General features: G+C 33.1%; 1 protein-coding gene across 3 annotated transcripts in view; it reads left to right on the top strand.

The window, feature by feature from the left end:
• LOC149426357 (QRFP-like peptide receptor) overlaps positions 1–21,830 on the top strand; it is a 240,428-nt gene that overhangs the window by 203,071 nt on the left and 15,527 nt on the right. The gene's annotated exons all lie outside the window — the stretch shown is intronic.

The raw sequence follows: 21,830 nt of genomic DNA, 5'->3' as shown, positions 1-21,830 counted from the left end.
TACTCATAAAACCCTTTTATTTAATGTACCCTGTAGTCGCACATTAAATGCAAACCAATTTTTTGTGTAGGACTGTAAAAATCATCAAATATTTTCTTAACCTTTCAAATTGATACAACAATTTGGGAAGCTGGATAAAATTTAATTAGAATTGGTAGCTGACTTACTCCTGGTCCTTTGAAACACGTCATGTCACTCTTTTCTGGTTCTCTTAGCAGACTCGATATTAAATACACTCTGATGATTACCTGACATATTCACTGCACAGCTTAATAGAGTTATCATTCAGGTAGGTAATTCAAACTGTCCGAAAGGGACACGTATATTGGGGAAAGGAATGCAGGAACATATGTTAGTGGGATATAAAAAGTTGCGTCATATAACATATTTTGTTTGTTTTAATTTTAACTAAATATTTTAATTTTGCTAATTACAATGTGTGTTTATTTAATTTTGCAAGAATTTTACACGTACATCAAAAGTATGCAAATATCTGTATTCAAATATAATCAGCCAAATAATCTGTAACATTGGCTATATCTTGTGAGCATAAATAAATTCTCCACATTATTATAACTCTTCTACTGTCAGCATATTTGAGTTTTATTTTCGGAACTCTTAACTGCTCTATCGCCCTTCCCGTTTTTCTTTTAATATTTACCCACAATAAACTTTTCTACCGGCGTATTCAATACTATTTACTATTTTTTTTAATTTTTCGTGTGTTTTGTGTGTTTTAATAACCTATCCTTATGACTTCAACGCGTTACCTATTTTCTTTTTAAATAAATTATTCTATAAATACTAGAAAAATATCAATATTTGAAAGAACGTCGTAATGCAACCCTTAAAAATTACATCAATTACTGATATGATTTTTATCTTAAATAAATGTCTATAATACGTTTGTTTTCAAGTAGGTACATATCTTATGTATGAAATGTACTAAGTATTATAAAATGCTTACGTTTAAGGCTTTACGAGTAGACCCAATTCTTAATAATATAATATTTCTATCTACTATTTTTACCATCATTTCCTTTTTGCTTAATTGAAAGTGCCATAGTCCACCTTAGTTTTGGAAAAAGATAGTTTATTTAAATAACACATCTGCCCTGATGATGGACACTGCAATGCTGTCCGAAACGTTGGCTAAAGAAGGAGAACGCAACACGGCATAACACCCCAAAAACAAATAACAAAAATACTTTTGGCCGTGAAAATCTTAAATCATATTTAAAGATAGTTTAACTTAGAAAATAGATGCTAAAATATAATGTTCGGTGATATTGCGTCTCTGAATACAAACTATAAACTACTCTCTATAAACCAAATTTCACAGTGGCAAACTTAACATTCTCACCGTAAACCCAGCCAACCAAATAGAGGCATTAAATTGTGCTGATTAGTAAAACATCGTCAAGTTCTAATCTTCTGACGTCTGAGGTTTCTATTTTAGTACTATAAATAATACTTTATTTACGTTCTATGGAATCAAAGAATTTGATGAAATTTTATTGAAGTTAAAAATAATATGAACGTTTTGTACTTCATGCTAGACGAAATTTTCAAATTTTAATGACACTCCGTGAAAGATCACACTTTTCTCTTGTTTTATGCAGGTACCTACATACTTTAATGTGGTTTCTTATTAGCAGGGGTGAAGCAATTTGAAAATACAACATTGTGATTATTTGATTAGGTTTATCGACATCAATAAAAAATAAATATAGTAAAACATTAATGCATAAATTATTGCGTCGTAGAAAAGCGAAACTTATCACAGAAAGCAGGCCAATGAATAAAAACACCTTTCTTTCTATCTGTTTTGTATCTCTTTCACTCATTGTTTTCATTTACCTATATTTATATGTGCCTGTATCTAATTTGCTTTAGTTGATATTTAGTCCTGATGAAGCTTGGGACAAGCGAAACCCGGTTGGCTATTGTTATTAATTCAAAAAATAAAGTGGTGTCTTACTAAGTGTATGTTTTTTTCATTCAATATGTCACACCCCAAAGTATTTGCTTCCTTCGAAAATAAAAACACCAATCATTTCTAACTTTCCGGGAAAGAAAACAAAGATTCACGATAACCCTAGTTTATGTATCATTTCATGAAATTGCATTTGAATTCATTGAATTGAAAAATAAAAGTCCAAATAACAATGAATATTTTTTTGTTACATTATAAAATAAAGGCCTAAAAGCTTTTGACAGAAAAAAACATTTACGATATTTTAAATTATATCTCTAATATCGAGGAAATACCACTGATCCGAAAATTTGCTAAGATAACTGGAAATAACGATATTTGCCCGCACTCACACAAACAACATGCACAGTTTGTGGTGTATACATAAACATTACTGCAGATATGATTAAAACGGCTGTCAAACAAATTAAATCTGGGAAATTTCCAAGTTGTATGGTAAACTGAACTTTGGGAATGTTACAGAATTACCAGTATAAAGCGCATAGTAGGTAGGTACCCTGCTAGCAACATTATGAAATTAGATTCATCCGCATCAATACATCATAAAGAGTATTATTTTTAGAATTACCACAATTTCCACTGTATTTGAAAAATCAATTGAATTTTCTCTCTAATTTTAACTCTCAGCACTTTGCCTCGAAACTACATTATTATATTTTTTTATGAAATACGAAAGCAATTAACAACATGTTTGCAATCATATTATGGGGACGTGAATCAAATCATCTGTCACGTCAAAAATAATAACAATTGGGATTTGACGTAACGTTCCTAGTAAAAGGTTATTATTCTTACCTGAAAATTACTGTTTACTTATAATACAGAATTTACACGTTAGTTAACTATAATAACAGCGGTTCAAAATTCAATTAAGATTTCCGAAAGGAAGCTGTTTTTCCGTTACAATATCCGAACATAAATAGATTTTACCTGAATATAATATCCATACATTGGTACACGGAGAAAAATGAGTATGAGTAAAATAATTTCCCTTGAAGCCCATGTCATATTTGGGGATGCTGTATGAACGGTCTTTTTAATGAAAGGAAGGAGGGGAAATTCTAGGAATTGAAAACATATGAGGGGTGGGTAGGAATCTAGAGATCATTGTGTCCAGTAGTGACGGACGAACAAGATGACGGGTCATGAGAGACCAGCTGAAGAGGTCAAAGGGTCTCCCCGAAACCAACCTCTCCCAATCCGATACGCCACGCAGCTGGTGGGCAGCCTCAACAAACCTCACCCGATTAACCCGGGAACCCCTCTTAAGTCACCAAACGGAGCATAGCGAACCACTTGAGGTGACTTATGGCTGAGGTGTTGGTTATCAAATAAATCGTTCTCGAGGTGGCGGTACTCTCAGTATCGTCCTAGTGTAAGAACACCATTTAGAAACGTGCCTTGAAATAGCTTCAGCCGTATTTACTACCCAGATCTGAATACCTTCCTCTTTCCAGTCTCCTCCCTCTATCTGTCCCCAGAAAAAAGGGAGCAGTTGGAACTCTAGTGCAATATTCACATTAAAAAAAAACATTCAAATTAAATTAGCCCAAGAGTCGTAATTTATGGAAGCCTTTTTGTCTTACATTTTTCAGTGTTTGTCTTCCTGGCGTGGTATATTTCCCTACAGATTTGTATATAAATTTGTATATATTTCATCACTCTTTGAATTATTTTATCATTTCCAAAATTTCAATAATTATTTATTTTCTTATTTAGCAGTTGTAATTTTTTTTAAATAATTGTTTTGTATATTTTATAATTTTTTTAAATATAATTGTCTAGTATATTTTGATACACTCATGACAAGCCTTACCCTAGTAATTAATTAAAATTTCAGTCATTAATTTAAAAAAAATGGTTTTGGGTAACACAGCAGCTGTTCGATTCTAAAACTCTGACATCGTATTTTAATAATAAAATATGAATAAATTTAATTAATTCTCAATTTATCAAATTTTGTTTTTGGAAAGTTCTGCAAATTAAACAAAAAATTCAATTAACAGAAAACAATCCAAAATATTCAAAAACTTTATTTCAATCTAGAAAATGTTGTTGCCCAATTTTATTGAATTGATATGAAATTACTTTAAATAGGTTCGATTAGCTTAAACAAAGAGCGTTTAATAGACTGGTCGATAGAAAGTGTAATCAAATGACCTGCAACTGATTATTAGTTTAGTTTTTATAGCTGATTCGATTTCAAATTTGAATGTAAACGCTTTATTGTATTTGCGGCAGCCTGTTCTTACTTCAGCAGATAGGTACGGCTCCTATTAAAAATATATATTGGCCATTGTAGTGAATTGCCCGTGTTTGCAATAAAACTATCTTTAAAACTATATCTCGTAGTAACGAGTTGTCGCTTTTCACTAAACAGATATTACTATTCTTCCAACTAGTCTGTCATTTAAGGAGATTTTGTCGTGTCACTTATGTAATACTATTTTTTGGCCAAAACCAATCTCGATGATACGATGCAGGATACGTGTTATGATTCGACCCGTAAAAGTATATCAGTCCTGAATACTGTTTCCATTTAGTAACTTTGTCAACATTTGGAGATCGTTTTCTCAAAACAAAGTTCTTGATTAAACATGACATGTAGCCCAAGCGCACAATATCGTTTTCATTAGAACTGTAGAACATTTTTCTTAGAACAGGAAAGTAAGACAGAGATTTGATTAGATGCTATCATAATAATAATAATAATAATACTTGGATGACTTGAATAGCGCCGTTTTTGTGCAAAAACACCTCAAGGGCGCTGTACAAACTTATAATACATTTCTACAGTGATCTATGTTATTACTTAACTATTTATGGAGAAAATATACAGTACAATACTTACCTGGTAAGTCACTTGAGATTAACACTTAATTAACATTATCTAATTGTTTATTGGCGAAATTTAGATACAGGATTTAGGACTCAATTGAAAAATTGAATATAACTGGACTTTCTCTTAGGATTGGTATATTTAATTTAAGAGTACGACAGCTTAAAAAGGTAAGTTTTAGTTTAGACCTGAATTCTGTTGGACTTGTTATGGATCTTAGTCCGGAGGGAGTTTATTCAGTCAGTCTGCCTACAGCTACTGATGTTGCTGATCTAAGCGTTGACTGCCTCAGACCAGTGTTTTCCGGGAAGCATAGTTCAGAGATGTAGGGTGGGGCCATTTCATTGATGGATTTAAACACCATCCAGCACAGTTTGTACTGGATTCTTTCAGGGCACTTGAGCCAGTGAAGGTTACGAAGATGTTCTGAAATGTGCGAATATTTTGAAACCCCGGTTATGAGCCGTGCTGCTGCATTAAACACTGATTGAAGTTTGTCAATTTGATATTTTGGAAGGCTGGCATAAATGCCATTGCAGTAATCGAGACGTGAGACTACGTAAGAGTTGATAAGTAGTTTTGTTGCTTCTGAAGGAAGGTTTCTTCGGACAGGCTACAGAAAAGTCCGTGGTGGTATTTGTCTATATCTTAACGATAACCCCAAGCGACGCCGGGTACACATCAACCAGTAATAATAATAATTGGGTATGGCGTCGTTCTTGTGAAAAATTACCTCAAGGGCGCTGTACAATTTATTACGAATGTCTACGCTCTATCTAATTTTATTATTTGCAAACAGATACAGAGAAACACACTTACTTACCTGTCTGGTCACTTCAGATAAACATACTACCCACAAACTAGGTACAGAAAAGGAAATCACTTAGTTTTAGGACTAGATTCCAGAAAATCATTTGCAATATAGCTTTATTTATTTATCCCGGACGCCCGAGGAAGACATGGCGCGATCAAGTGAATCGGATACTTGAGTCGGGCCATGTCAAGAGTCAGAATAATAGAAGAGAATGTGTGAGACAATGTATGAATATGAATGAGGCAAGAAGTACGTGCCAAGACCGAATTTTTTGGCGATCCGTATTATCTGCCTACCCCTGCGTGGAAACGGCGTGATGGTTAGTTAGTTATATTCCATGCATAACATAATAATATTGAGTTATATTTTATTACATACAATCTCCTGAAAAGGCAGATGCATGTGCTTACGGGAGGAGAACTTATATACATATATTACAATTATTTGTGTGTATTATTGTGTAAAGTTATAAAAATATTAGTGAAAAGTGACAAAATGAAGATTTATAGCGAAAGGTAACAGTGAAAATTAGACATGCAGGTTCATCAATATAAAATAAATAATAATTATTTATTTCCAATGTGAATTTTTAATCTTAATGAATTGGACAATAATATTATTATTTAACCGGTGATTCGAATGGGAAAACCCATTAAAAGCGATGCACGCAGCATTATTCTCAAGATTTTGACATTACGAAAACGGACTATGAAAACCAATAAAAAGTCCTGATAATAATTCCAGCATTAGGACGAGCTGCTTCCAGTTTTAGTTTTGTTGTCAGATTTACTGAAAATAATTACTTACCCATGGGAAGAACATGTTATTTTTGATTGGTTACTCTATTTTAATATTTTTTGACATTAAAATTCACATTGGGTGCTTTACCCGTGCTGAGGTATAAATACCCAATCTAATTTGATACCTACACCTCCTATGTCTGTGCCTACACCCAATATCTGCAAGGATCAATAACCGACTGCAAGGTTAAACGTGTCTATCTGTATTTTATTAATATGGATTGTTTGATTATGATGGATAATCTGAACACCAAATATGAGTGGAACGTCTTATTAAAATGCACACATTCCAGACAAGTTTAACGATAATAATAAAAAAATCTAACGGTAAATATCTACTGCTCTTTGGACACTGAATGGATTAAATAGTTTGGATATACATATACACGATATTTCGATATGCATGCGTGAAGTAAACTCGAAATCATTAATGACCCTCCACACGAGAGACGTAATTCAAGTATGGAGAATCACGAATTATCTATATTATTAATATAAATCAAGAATCGCTAATAAATCGATAAAGCAGATGCTACCCTAACATAAATACATTTTTCCATAGATTTTCATGTTTTAATTTATAATTTACTTCTTCAAAATTCCTTATAAATTATCTTTTTACATTTATCTGATGGATTTTTTTCACAAAATATGAATAACGTTAAAAATTGTGGAAGATATAAGTTTATTTTTCTGATTCTGATCATTGTACTGAAAAAGTGAATTTTCATCCATAATTATTGATTTTAAAAACCCTCTAAAACCGCACATTCTGAAATGGTTCCAACTGGCTACAACATCATGAAATCGAAAAATTCAATGTCTGGTAAGGCGGATGTCACACGGAGAAGAAATACTATCTCTAATTTATTAAAAATCACTTAAAATTATTACCAATTCCGATTAAAAACGGATTGCAAAGCTTACGACTGAATTAACAGGTTTCCTGATAAACTTTCAGTAAATTACGAATATATTATGTGTTCATGAAAATTCTTTGTATCGTCGTGATATATTATCAAGGCAAACCGAAGAAGGCGTGTTAATTTATCGTTAGGACAAAAATAGGTTTCACCAAAGTCGCCCGACGTGACGTCAACTCCGCCGAATTCGTGAGTAAAAACGAACATGTCGAATCGAAAGCTAATCGAAAATGGCACATTTTAAATAGTTATAGAAAATGTATTTGTCAATAAAACATAAAAATACCCTAATTATGTCTCCGTTGCAGCTGGAAAAGCAATAACAAGTTTTTTTCATTTTTAAACACGACATTTATACCAAAATTGAACTTTAACTATGTCACGAAAGAAACCGGACAACCTATTGGAGCCTCCTCTCGAATCTTCTTCAAATACCTCTACATAAATAGAGAAGTTTTATATTCTAAATTTAGTGCATCCATAAAGTTATCCATTCAATGTAGAATTAAGTATCAGTAAGTCAGTAAGCAAATAAATAGCTTTTATAGAAATAAGTCTTCTAAAACTTGTAAATGAAAGTAACACAAAAGCCAAAAAAAAATATTTAAGAACACGTAAAAACATTTTTAACGGGGTATTTTCATATTTTAAAACATAAAAAAATGTATACTTTAGTTTGAATAAGAATTTAAACTACCTTCATAAGAATTTGACGACCCTATCAACTGAGTCAAATCCCGGTTGAATAAGACTGACATTTATTTATTAATCTTAAGTTAACTCGCATCGTCGTGCGTACTAATAGTTTTAGAAACATATACAAAAATTCTTATTTATTTATTTATTAATTTTCGGGAAATCGACAGCTTACATTTATTTCAGTTTGTACTTAAGTATTATACAGACTAAATAAAACCAATCATGGATTTCCTCTTTGTGACTTTACCTCTACTGACACAGCATTATTAGGATTAAGTAAATTTAATTAAACAGTAATTGGTAAACAATGGATATTTAAATGTGAGTATATACTGTGTCACAAAAAAATCAATATTTGAGGAAAATATTTTTTATCAATTCCTCTTTAAACTTAACCATTCTCTCAATCTCAGTAACAGTAACGCCGAGATATCAGAGACCTAGTAATGCTATATAAGATAATCCACTATTTTATTGATAGCCCATACCTTTTACAAAATATTCATTTCAGATGTCCATTAAGAGTAACTCGATCTCCGGACACATTTTATATTCCTAAGAGCAATACTAATTATGTTGAAAATGTATTTATAAGAAGAAGCTGTAGCACCTTTAATAGATTATGCACAAATATCGATGTGTTTAACACGAGCCTCGCAGGATTCATAGCATTCCTAAGAGAGTAGCGTTCGATCGTTGCGGGAAACTTAGTAGTGTTAGTGTGTGTATTGTTTTTGTATGGGTTGAATCTGTAGTCTTTTTATTTTTTTGGAGATTTTCCTTTTCTACTAGTTAGTATTTATATTGTATTGTATTATTTATATTCATATGTTTTTCTACCAATGAATCTTCTGTGGAAACTTTACTGGTTTATGCAACTTGGTAAAAATGATTTGTATTAAAATATATTTGTATAACTGTTTGTTTCCCAAATAAAATAAAATAAAAATAAAATAAAAATAAGAACTTCCTTCGTTAAACTTTCTTCCTAAATTTTATTATGCAGTTGGATGGCCTGGTACATGAGATATTTCTGGGTGCTTGATTTTTTCTTGTTGGCAATCTGATTTTCCTTGCATTTCTCGTCCCGTGTCCGTGTATCTTGTGGTTGTAATTTATTTTTCTATTCAGCTCCTTAGACGTCATCCCTATTTTAATTTTCTGTATAAAAATAAGTACATATATACATTTATATATTTTATTTTACCGTTATAAAATTTAGTTCACTTAACATGTCTCTTATCCGTGTGTATATGTTGTGCTGAGTATTATTCGCATTGCTGTATTTTGCAGTTTTTGCATTTTTTCATTTTCTCTTCGTTGCAGAGAAAAATAATACTTGAAAAGTAATTAACGTGTAGTGATATAATTGTATTATATATTATCTGACATTTTTCTTTATGTACTTTGTTTCGTATTCTGACAAGGAATGATTGTTTTTTAGCAATTTTTTTTAATTGTATAGTCTGCATTATTTGAAAAGTTTGGCTTTTAGTCTATAATGACGCCTAGATATTTAAATTCTTCCACTTTTTTTATAATTTATTCATTTATATAAAGCTTTAGTTCGTCGTGCGTATTTTTTCTGCCTATATTCATGTATTTAGTCTTACTAACATTTAATTTCAGTTAATTTAGTTTGAGCCATTTTGACACTGTATCCAAGTCAATATTATTTTTTTTGATTGTTTCCTCGTCATTTTCTTCTGCAATATAAATTAGTGCGTCATCTGCAAACAGTATTATTTTGCAATGTTTTAGTATTTTTACTGTATCATTTTTGTAGAGTATAAACAATATCGGACCTATACCGATTCTTGTGGTACCCCCCAGCGTATTTTTAATCGGATTTGATACATTGTTACTTATCCTAGTTGTTTTTTGTATGTTGCTTAAATGATTTTGAAACCATTCTAATTATTTTTCTTTTATTCCGTATTTCTTAATTTTTTTAATAACTCTTTTTCTATCTATTGTTTCAAAGGATCTCTGAATATCTGAAAACATCGCAACAAAACACATGTTTTTATCTATATCTTCCTTTCAATCATCAATTACTAAATTTAATGCTTTTTTGCATTGTAATGTTGTAATGTAATAGAATTTCAGAGAAATGCGTATAAGTCCACGCATGTGTGCATGATGCATTCACGAAAACGAAATTGGAAACCAAAAAAATGTATTAAAAAATCGAACAAAATAAAACATAGTGTTTTCATCGATATGAACATGGGTAACAATGTGACGCACATTCAATGGCTGTAATCTTAAGTCAAGAAATTTCAATATAATATTGTTCGTAGGTTTACTATGCATTGTTAAGTGTGTCATTAAACCGCACATTCATGGCACAATGGCTAAGCAAGAACATCAAACCTCCCAATAAACCGCACTTTCACGACACAATGGCTAAGTAAAAAGTTATTTAGAACATTGCTTAATTTATTGCCAGAGTAATGACAAATATTATGTGACATTTTTTTAGTATATTCTTCTGGTTTTAAAATAATGTAAACATTTAGAGCTTATAAATAAATCCGTAAAAGCTTACTTTTATGTAACGAATTTTTTAATAAATCTTCTAAAAACAAAAGAATTTGATGACAACGTAAAAAAATCCTACTTCGCCCCGGTGGGTAATAAGTAGGTAATATGAAAAATCTACGATGATGTAAAATATGAATATTTCCTTATTCATAAATGTTTGCATATTTCCATAAAATAAGTTTTATTAATTAATGCTTGTAGGTAGCTAGATATAATTAATACGTGTCGCAACGGTACTAAAACGGATGCATTTCTGGCATACACCATGTTTCAAATTTGTAATTTAACTTTTTTTCAATTCCAGTGAATGTTTAGAAAATCACCACTGTCGGTAGTGTCGGAATACACTGTATAAATATGCACCAATACACAAGCCTAATTTTGTCAACTCTAGTAAATTGTGCGACCTATACTACGCATTTAACTAAAACATTTATTTCAAGCAAGTTTTCTACTTTACACGACAATATTATATTTCCTATAGTGATTTTCTCCCTTACACTGGAAACATATTTGAACTTAGGTCATAGGGACCTTGGGACATCAAAGTACGAATGGCACAGTAAAAGGTGACGAAGGGTATCGTCCCACGGCAGAAAACTTAGGGCATATCAGAATAGAAAAATCTTTGCTAAGGTGTGACGAATAAGGATGGGGTGAAATAAAATGGTGTTTACGAAGGTTTTGGTCTCAGCAAAGATATACGACATCCAGATATTGCATACCTTGTCTAAATGTTAGTCCCACTCTAAAATGTTAAGCCGCACCTAATTTAAGGGCGGGAAGGTTGTGGGTGATTAAAAATCAATTATTCCGATGAAGAGGTGTTAGGCCATCGATTTCTTATCGAATTAAACCGTTTGTTTATTTAAATTGTGTCATTATACATTCAATAAATATAAAATAATAAACAATAATTTAATCAGATATCTTTTTCAACAACTTTTTATTTATTTATTTGTAGGTATTATCTTTTTCTTCAATGGTTTATTAAGTAGTATACTAGCAACACCTTCCAGTATGGGCCTGGTGAAACACCAACATTCAAAATCTATACTATCTAGTCACAATAGCTTAATATTAGAATGGTACCTAAGACGTGGTCAAAATAGCTTATTATTAAAATGGCAAGCCATAGTCACAATAGTTTATTATTAAAATGGCATGCCATAGTCACAATAGCTTAATATTAAAATGGCACGCCATAGTCATAATAGCTAAATATAAACATTGCAAGCACAAGCACAGTCACAATAGCTTAATATTAAAATAGCAAGCCATAGTCAAAATAGCTTAATATTAAAATAACAAGCCATAGTCACAATAGCTTAATATTGAAATGGCAAGCTATGGTCACAATAATTTAATATTAAAATGGCAAGCTATAGTCACAATAGCTTCATATTAAAATGGCAAGCTATAGTCACAATAGCTAAATATAAGTCAAAGTCACAAAAACTTAGTATTAAAATGGCAAGCCATAGTCAAAATAGCTTAATATTAAATAGAATAGCAAGCCATAGGCACAATAGCTTAGTATTAAAATTCAAAGCTACTGAAAAATACTACTCGACGATACGCCAATTTTGTATTACCAAAACCGCTGTCGGCAAATACGGATGATGAGATGATCTAACAACGAAAACATTAGGCTAAATTCGCAAGAAGCCGTGCGAAAAAGTGTCAAAAACCAAATACGATTGGTCTGTCACACGCTTACCAATGGCACATTGTGTTTCCACTCACGGCTCACCCAGCTAAAAACTCTCATACAAAATATTTGAGTCACGTTTGGATCCTTTTCTATTTTTTCTAATTTTATTTAATGTATTTATTTTATTTCACAATAATTCATTTATTTAAAATGGTGTATAGTATACTTGCTACCAGCATACTAATTAATTTTAAATGATAATTAATATATTTGGGGTAATTTCCAGAGTGGAAGATACTCTCAGAATCGCTCTGGTGTAAGACCACCATTTAGAATTGAAAAGTTGCTTGAAATGACTTAAACCGTGTGTGGTGACCGGATCTGAATAGCCAGATACTTCCACCTTCATCTTCCTCTCCCCGCTACCTTCATCCTCACAATATACCCCATTTGGGGATGAAGGGCCATAGTCTCACTGGCTGCAGACGCTTAGGAGCAGTTGGAACTCTTTAACGGTATTCACATAAAACAAATATACATGGATTTTACGTTAAAGCTTTCAACAGTAACGGTTTCGTGGGAACCTACTTTATGATAAACCAATTTTCAAATTGATTTTCTGACAAATGGTGTTCAAGAAAATGAACCCAGACTGCTAACAATGAAACGACTATTATCGTTTTCCTGATTTTGAATACTTTATTAAAAAGCATGAATATTGTTTTTCAAAGAAACAGCTTATAAATAAATTGTAAAAAACTTAACACACTTCCCCGTCGAATTTCCCGCGGTTCCCCACGGCGCAAGGCTGGTCATAAACTTACGGACTGTCATGAGAGAAGAGGCTTTAACCCCCGGGGCACCTCTAGAACCGACTTTGACCTGTATTTCATGTTTTATAGACAATGCTTTCCTGTTAGACTCAGCTTTTCGACGTCCATTAACAAGTCCCGGGGATAAACTTTATATTTTACCTTAAAGCAGTCTAAAGACAACTCCTACTTCTAAGGAAATCTAATAATTAAATAATGTGCATGTTGCCGCTTTGCAAAATAATCTAAAAAATATTTTTAAATTGAATTGCAACCATTTACGTAAATATCCACAAAGTTTATTGATTTAACAATAATAATAAAATTGCTTTTTCTGGCTACTGGACGCGTATTTTGTAATTTTATAAGGGTCAAATGCACCCGTAGTGTAGTTTTTAATAATGTCCATTGATTATTTCAAAAGTAATGATTGAAAAATGTTTAAAGCCCAAACTACGAACGTAGTTTTAATTTAATACAAAATAGGTTATCAGAGATTAAATTTATAAAAATAGATTATTTTTTAAATGTAATCTATTATTTTTGCTGTGTGACACATTATATGCCAAATCATGCTTCCTTTTGCGTATTACTGCTTTCTAATAAATAATGCCAACCAAAATAATGGCTCGTGCTGAATGATGATGCATTGTTGGAAAATAATAGATGATAGTCCTTCCTTGTTATTCTTTGGAATAAAAGGGATAGCGATGACTACAGTGAAACTAATTGCGTAGAATAAGTAATTCGTGATAATGCGCCCGTCGGAGAAAGTATACACTATTAGTCCGCAGTGATATTGGTGTAGTAGGTATATTTTACGAATAACCTCGAGGCTTATTTTCTTACAAAATATACACAATGATTGCTGCGTAATTGTAAATATTCACTACGACATACAATTTAGATTTGAATGTACACGCGATTCTAACAATGTAAACTTTCAAAATACGCCTACTGGCCTACTCCTATGTAATGAAACTTTACCTTTCTTTTGAAGAAAGCAAATACTTGGGATTGTGACATTAGATATTAAAACACATTTTAAATACACTTATTGTATTGAATCAATAAACTAAATAAATCCAATCTGGTTGGCTGTCATGTTGATATATTCAAATTGGTGTATTAAAAAGTGTGTTTTTAATTTAATGTGAATTCCTACCCATTCGAAATAGCAATTTATTTCACAAATATAAATATAACAAAGTAACAGAAAATAATTTTAAATTAATTGATAGTTATGAATACTTATTTTACGAAAAATGCTAAAATAAATTATTATTTTAAATACTTATTAAGTTAATAACAATAATGGTAATAAATAGATAAAATAAATAGGTTACGAAAGATTTTTTAAATATTTATGTTGAGGGATCAGTAGGTTTTATAGGACATTTTAGGAGTTCTACCGAGCCGAACCCTCTGGTATGAAAATATCTGGAGTCGATGAATTATTTTCCCATTTGATCTCTGGTGAGTTGACGTGTTGTTCTTGTATTGTTTTGTATTTATTTTGCTTATATAATGCACTTGCATAATATGGAATGACTAGATGATCATTTTTAGAAAAGTGTGTGGAAGGCTTTAGTTTTTCTTATGGGGAAGATTTAACCCAGACATTAAGTCGGAAAAATAAGTTGATAAGTGATATTTGATACCTGCGATTTAATAATAGTTGTTAAAAGTTATTTTTACAAGAAACATAATTCTTTCTAACTTTAAGTAGAAAGATGTTTCCGAACATTACAATATAAAATCATAGATGTAACCAATATTTATATGGGATTTTCACGAATTAAGAATATGCGAAATTTTTGTTAATTCGAAAAATAAAACATTGTGTATGTGAATTCAATTCATTTTGATACAAGTGTTTTCTACCTGTAGTATCTAACTGAATGCCTGGTAGGTAAATAAACTAATAAGTATTTAATATTTTTATCAACAACAATTTCTTTGTTATCAGCTTAATCTCTCAAATCAGCTTGGAAATAACTAGTTTAGAATGTTTAGAACTTGTAATTAATCAACCAGGTAACTTTCAAAATTAATTGAAATGGGGTAGGTACCTGAGGCTTAATAAAAACAACGTTGACAATCGTGATTAAATCCTTACTAATAAAGGTGTTTTAAATTTTACATTTCACCATTTATATATGATTTTTTAATCATTTGTGCAAAATGTTAAACATGTTTATAAGTGAAACCCATTGTCACTAACGATTACTGCAGATGCAGTCAATTAATTTCAAGTACCGCTATGACATACCATAACATTCACAAAAATACCTTTGTTGCAGAGTTTTCAAATGTTTCACTACGAAATAATGCATTAAAAACAGTTTTAATATTATTGTGCCGGTCAATGACATTAAAAAATATATAAAGGTAAATTTATCATCATAACCCTCTGGTTATGATGATAAATGATACTTATGATACTCTTATCATAAGCATAAAAAAGGAAAAACCCTTTAGCCATTTTGACATAATATGTATAATAACGTTTCCAAAGTTTTAAAATTCACATGGGTTGAATTTTTAGGGATTATTATAAATTTTAGGGATTTTTTTTACATTAACTTCATAGGCCTTAAGGAAAATTATTTCCCTCAGGTCCATGTCATTTTTTGGAGAGGAAAGAGTAAACATGGGTCTTTGAAAAACTCATGTTGTAGAAGGGAGGAAACACATAAGTTGGCAAATCGTTTCACAGCCGAGCTGTTGAACTCAAAAACGAAACATGGAAGCGACCAGTTTATCAGAAACTTTAAAATATCATGAAAAAATGTCCGGAGTCGCCACAATCTGCCGTATTAGGTATTACCAGAGCCTTGACAATTCGGCACCCGGAGAGGCCTGCTAGAATTGCAGTATTAGGTATTACCAGAGCCTTGACAATTCGGCACCCGGAGCGGACTGCTACAATTGCGGTGTAAGGTATTATCAGAGCCTTGGCAATTAGGCACCCGGAGTGGGCTGCTACAGTTGTGGTATTAGGTATTATCAGAGCCTTGGCAATTAGGCACCCGGAGTGGGCTGCTACAATTGTGGTATTAGGTATTATCAGAGCCTTGGCAATTAGGCACCCAGAGTGGACTGCTACAATTGCGGTATTAGGTATTATCAGAGCCTTGGCAATTAGGCACCCAGAGTGGACTGCTACAATTGTGGTATTAGGTATTATCAGAGCCTTGGCAATTAGGCACCCGGAGTGGGCTGCTACAATTGTGGTATAAGGTATTATCAGAGCCTTGGCAATTAGGCACCCAGAGTGGACTGCTGCAATTGCGGTATTAGGTATTATCAGAGCCTTGGCAATTAGGCACCCGGAGGGGACTGCTACAATTGCGGTATTAGGTATTATCAGAGCCTTGGCAATTAGGCACCCGGAGTGAACTGCTACGATTGCGGTATTAGGTATTATCAGAGCCTTGGCAATTTGGCACCCGGAGTGGACTGCTACAATTGTGGTATTAGGTACTATCAGAGCCTTGGCAATTAGGCACCCGGAGTGGGCTGCTACAATTGTGGTATTAGGTATTATCAGAGCCTTGGCAATTAGGCACCCAGAGTGGACTGCTACAATTGCGGTATTAGGTATTATCAGAGCCTTGGCAATTAGGCACCCGGAGGGGACTGCTACAATTGCGGTATTAGGTATTATCAGAGCCTTGGCAATTAGGCACCCGGAGTGGACTGCTACGATTGCGGTATTAGGTATTATCAGAGCCTTGGCAATTAGGCACCCAGAGTGGACTGCTACAATTGCGGTATTAGGTATTATCAGAGCCTTGGCAATTAGGCACCCGGAGGGGACTGCTACAATTGCGATATTAGGTATTATCAGAGCCTTGGCAATTCGGCACCCGGAGTGGACTGCTACAATTGCGGTATTAGGTATTATCAGAGCCTTGGCAATTCGGCACCCGGAGTGGACTGCTACAATTGCGGTATTAGGTATTATCAGAGCCTTGGCAATTCGGCACCCGGAGTGGACTGCTACAATTGCGGTATTAGGTATTATCAGAGCCTTGGCAATTAGGCACCCGGAGTGGACTGCTACAATTGCGGTATTATCAGCGACTTGCTAATTCGACAACCGGAGCGGACTGCTACAATTGCGGTATTAGGTATTATCAGAGCCTTGGCAATTCGGCACCCGGAGTGGACTGCTACAATTGCGGTATTAGGTACTATCAGAGCCTTGGCAATTCGGCACCCGGAGTGGACTGCTACAATTGCGGTATTAGGTATTATCAGAGCCTTGGCAATTAGGCACCCGGAGTGGACTGCTACAATTGCGGTATTATCAGCGAATTGCTAATTCGACAACCGGAGCGGACTGCTACAATTGAAGGTGTATTGGGGATATTGCTTCCGTTTTAGGATACTAGTGTCATTTCCATCCCTTTTAATCAGATGTGGTTGTTTGTTTAAGACCTGACATCTTGAATATCGATTACTTTTTACTAAAATTTTTACCTTAAATATAAATTAAATAACGTGTAAACATAAGTATATGCATAAATGTCTCATGGATAAGGATGATAGTTACGGCGTCACTCTATGGTCAAGTGAAATAAATTTTTTTAATGCCTTCTTATTCTCTTTTATGCTCTCACCCTTAACCTTCAATCCTTTATATTGTTACTTCAAATAAAACACAACCCTGCGAACTACCCATTACTCCCTTTAAAAAATATTGATCAAGAAGAACAGTCTGAAAAACTACCAAAAAAACTGTCACATTAATTCCGTAACATTTCGTTCGACACTGATGAACGCACGTGTACTTATCGTCCACCTAATTTACGAGATGATTTGCATCCAAATGGATACTTCATAACGCTATAAGAAACATGCCACATTTCCATAATACTAATGCTAGATTTAGCTTTGGACTACCTAATCGACTTCGTGTCCTTTGAGTTTCAATTTATCTAGTTTGCATCAAAACTTCATGTTGGCAAATATAACGTGATCTAAATAATATTAAGATACCCGCTCTGATTTCCAGTCCACGTGTCTATATGTGTAACTAGGAAGGACGTAATTACTGATTAGGGTTGTCTTTTACGTTAAGTTTTTTACGGGGGGTACTGGGGACGATTCCCACTAGATATTCCTGAAGTCGACTAAAAGAGAAAAAAAAGCCGAAGCTTTGTCTTCTTCAAAATGAAGAAATGCCCAAAAAAGTAAAAGCAATTAACTTTTAAATAAGTATTAAAAAAATTTCAAATCATTTTTAAACGGGAAATTTGAACAGTTCCTTCGGACGAACTATCTTTTATAACACAGTTGAGCTAGAATGACTGTCTATGTCTATAGGATATGAGAGAAAAACATTTTTATTTAAGAAATTTAATATATTTATTTTCCGGGTATTGAGACTTCAGTACACGTACAAAATGTCTGTCCCAGCATAGAAGGGCTGCAGCCGCCACTGAAAAATAGGATACGTAATAATGAATTTTATTTCTTTTCATAAGTTCTACGAAGGGAGTTCAAAAAAATGTATGTAGACTGAAATAATTTTTGAATAAAAGGCTTCCGTTAGATGTTTTTCAGGGTTTCACAAGAAATAAAACAATTAAGATTATATTTATACGTGCCTTCACATTTAAATCAAGGACAGAAATTAAAAACATGTTTTCCTCTGTATCTTATACCTAATTAGCATTGTTAATGTTGCAATTAGGTACATTTTTTTCCTAGAAGTAGACTCTGGTGATGGTGAAAAAAAAATTATTGCTGAAGAATTTTGAATAACAGAGAAACAATCTTAGGAAGGGTTGTTTTTACAAAATTTCAGTTCTGTGAAACAACTGGCCAATAATGATATAGTAACAGAACACGTATAAAACCTTCACAGAATTTAAGAATCGACTTTAAAATTTGATTAATTGTTCAAATTCTGTGAAACAAAATCAGTTAAATAATACTTGATTGATTATATTTTTTTCAGCATTTTTATCTTTTATTTAATATTAGGACCAGTTGTGTCACAGAATTTGAACAATTCATAAAATTTAAAAGTCAATTTTCAAGTTCTGTGAAAGTTCCATTCATGTTCTGTCATTATATCACTATGGGCTAGTTGCTTCACAGGACTGATATAATAATAATTCTGTTTAACAACCCATCCCCAGTATCTCCGCGTCACAGTATACCTAAACAATCTACATTTGTAGTTGTGGCTTAACAAAAGGAATCGATGAATAGCTTTAGTTCTATAGACAAATTTAGGGTTCAGTTAGTAATTAATGCTCTAACGGCTATTCAGATATTTTGTCTAATACGCTTCTCTCTTGTCAACATTTCTCACGAGCTTGTTCCTGAATAGATCTGCAATTTGGTAAACTGAGTGCTATCGTATATTAGAGAAATTCTAACGTACTTATAACGTTGATACGTGAACGTTAAGTCGTATTTGAATTATATTTACCCATTCCGATCGCTTATTGTGGGAAATTGAACATATTTGCTAGAATTATTACATAATCCAACAGGAATCCAACTCGGAAACTTCCCTGTTCACTTCTCAAACAACTTCAACTCCTTTGATAAGACGTTTTAAAATGAAACCGAAAAAAATCCATCCTAAGTGTTCAAAACAGTTTTCTATAAATAGTTAATCTATCATATAAGTTTAAGATTAAGTTAATCTATTAATGCGCAATGTGCTTAAATTTAAAATATGACTCCTGTAAGAACTATTATATTAGCAGTAAAAATGGTACGTTTCTAGTATCGTCATCATCGTCATTCGCGCTACAACCCTTGGAGAGTCTTGGGTAAATGCAGACTAGGAAATCCTACAAATCCTCAGTTAGACTCATCTCATCGGTGCCAAAAGCTCAAATGAGTTTTAACATCCACACGGTTCAGTAGTCGAATATTTGGTTTTCCAATACTCGTCGTAGGTGCTACAACCCTTTGGAGATCTTGTAGTGAGACAAATGAAAGATAGTGGTGGTTTTTTTACAGCGTTTATTTGGGGTGTAATTAGATAAGGTCCCGTAGCGGCGCGGTGGACTAACAGCGGGGCGCAACGCGGGGCGGACCGGCAAAAGCGGCCGGCTGCTTAGTAGGCAGCCAGCATTTGCAGGGCCCGCAGGTTTCTCACTATTGTAACTGCTAATTGATGACTGACTGAGTACATCTCGATGCGCCCGTTTTATAGTGACCGGTAGATCGAGAATATTCAGACTTGTAGGTAGGTGCGCCGAATGTAGGCATCGTATCTAGTGAGTTCTAGCTATGATGCGTTTTGCACTGGCGAACATTCCCGAATATTCTAGTAGCATCACTAAAACCCTTTATTTTATTTTAAATATCTCTGATAAGTGTTTCAAATCTTCTTTTCTTTAGTGCTTGATGTCCGAGGATGTCTTTAACACCCATGCTGTTTATCCGCCAACAGTTTTTTTAGGAATGAGCCTTTTTGTTTCCCGGGTATCATTCAAATTTGCCTCAAGTCATGCCAAGTAACCATGTTACCCTACTGCATGTTATTAATGACTCTCCAACCAGTTGGTACACATTATATATATTTGTTGCCTGCCAGACGCCATTATCTTGTATTCTCCTATCAAAAATATTCACTATCAATATCCTGTGTAGCCCAGCCACCTGAGCCTTAGATTAACTCTGGTGAGTGTTACAATAAATATAACTACTTACGAAAACAAGAGAATTTTTATGATTCCTTATTTGTGGGCGATCTTAATACGGGGAAAAATATTCTCCTAAAAATGAATCTATTAAGCTGTGTGGCTTACCCTGGCGATGGTTTTATGTTATCAGAAGTCTTTACCGCTAATGAGATCCAACTTCACGATCTATCTCTTTATTATTAGAGAAAGTAAGGCTATTTTTTATGATAAACCAATGTTTATACGAGTAAGACAAGGTTTTTTATGAACTATTAATTATTATAAGCGAAAATTATTTGCCTGAATGTTTATAATAATTTGTTATCCTTTGTTCTATGCATAAAAAACCTTGTCTTATAAACATTACTTAGTCATTAAAAATAATAATCTTTGTCAAGTCAAAATATTTCACCAACAAATATATCTCGACGGCACACAATGGGAAATTCAGCATTAACAAGCCTTTCCTACAAAATTAAAGTTGGTTGTTTACAGGTGAAAAAATATAATAAGCAATAATTTGTGAATAAGACGACGCAGCTTAGTGGTCTCAAGCACTTTACTGGCAATCAGAAGGGTGCAGGTTCAATTCCCATCAGTGGCATTTATTTTTATTTGTGAGATATTTTCAATTTGTATGGGTATTTCAGGCGAATAATTATTGCTTATTAAAGAAAGTTAGATATCGATTTCAACATTTTCGAATGACGATTATGGACACGACCAATGAAAACTTTATTAGCCTTACTTCTTGAGGAGAAAGAAAACTTTATTAGCCTTACTTCTTGAGGAGAAAGAAAACTTTATTAGCCTTACTTCTTGAGGAGAAAGAAAACTTTATTAGCCTTACTTCTTGAGGAGAAAGAAAACTTTATTAGCCTTACTTCTTGAGGAGAAAGAAAACTTTATTAGCCTTACTTCTTGAGGAGAAAGAAAACTTTATTAGCCTTACTTCTTGAGGAGAAAGAAAACTTTATTAGCCTTACTTCTTGAGGAGAAAGAAAACTGGGATATAAACTTATTAATAAGTTAAAATATAAACCATTGGTTTCGAAACATGTCGATTATTTTGATTAAATAGTGAT

Source organism: Hesperophylax consimilis, chromosome 1, assembly GCF_061612785.1.
Source record: "Hesperophylax consimilis isolate HC1 chromosome 1, BYU_Hcon_1.0, whole genome shotgun sequence".
Classification (NCBI taxonomy): domain Eukaryota; kingdom Metazoa; phylum Arthropoda; class Insecta; order Trichoptera; family Limnephilidae; genus Hesperophylax; species Hesperophylax consimilis.
Note: the sequence above shows the minus strand (reverse complement) of the source record. Positions and strands in the feature narration are given on the sequence as shown.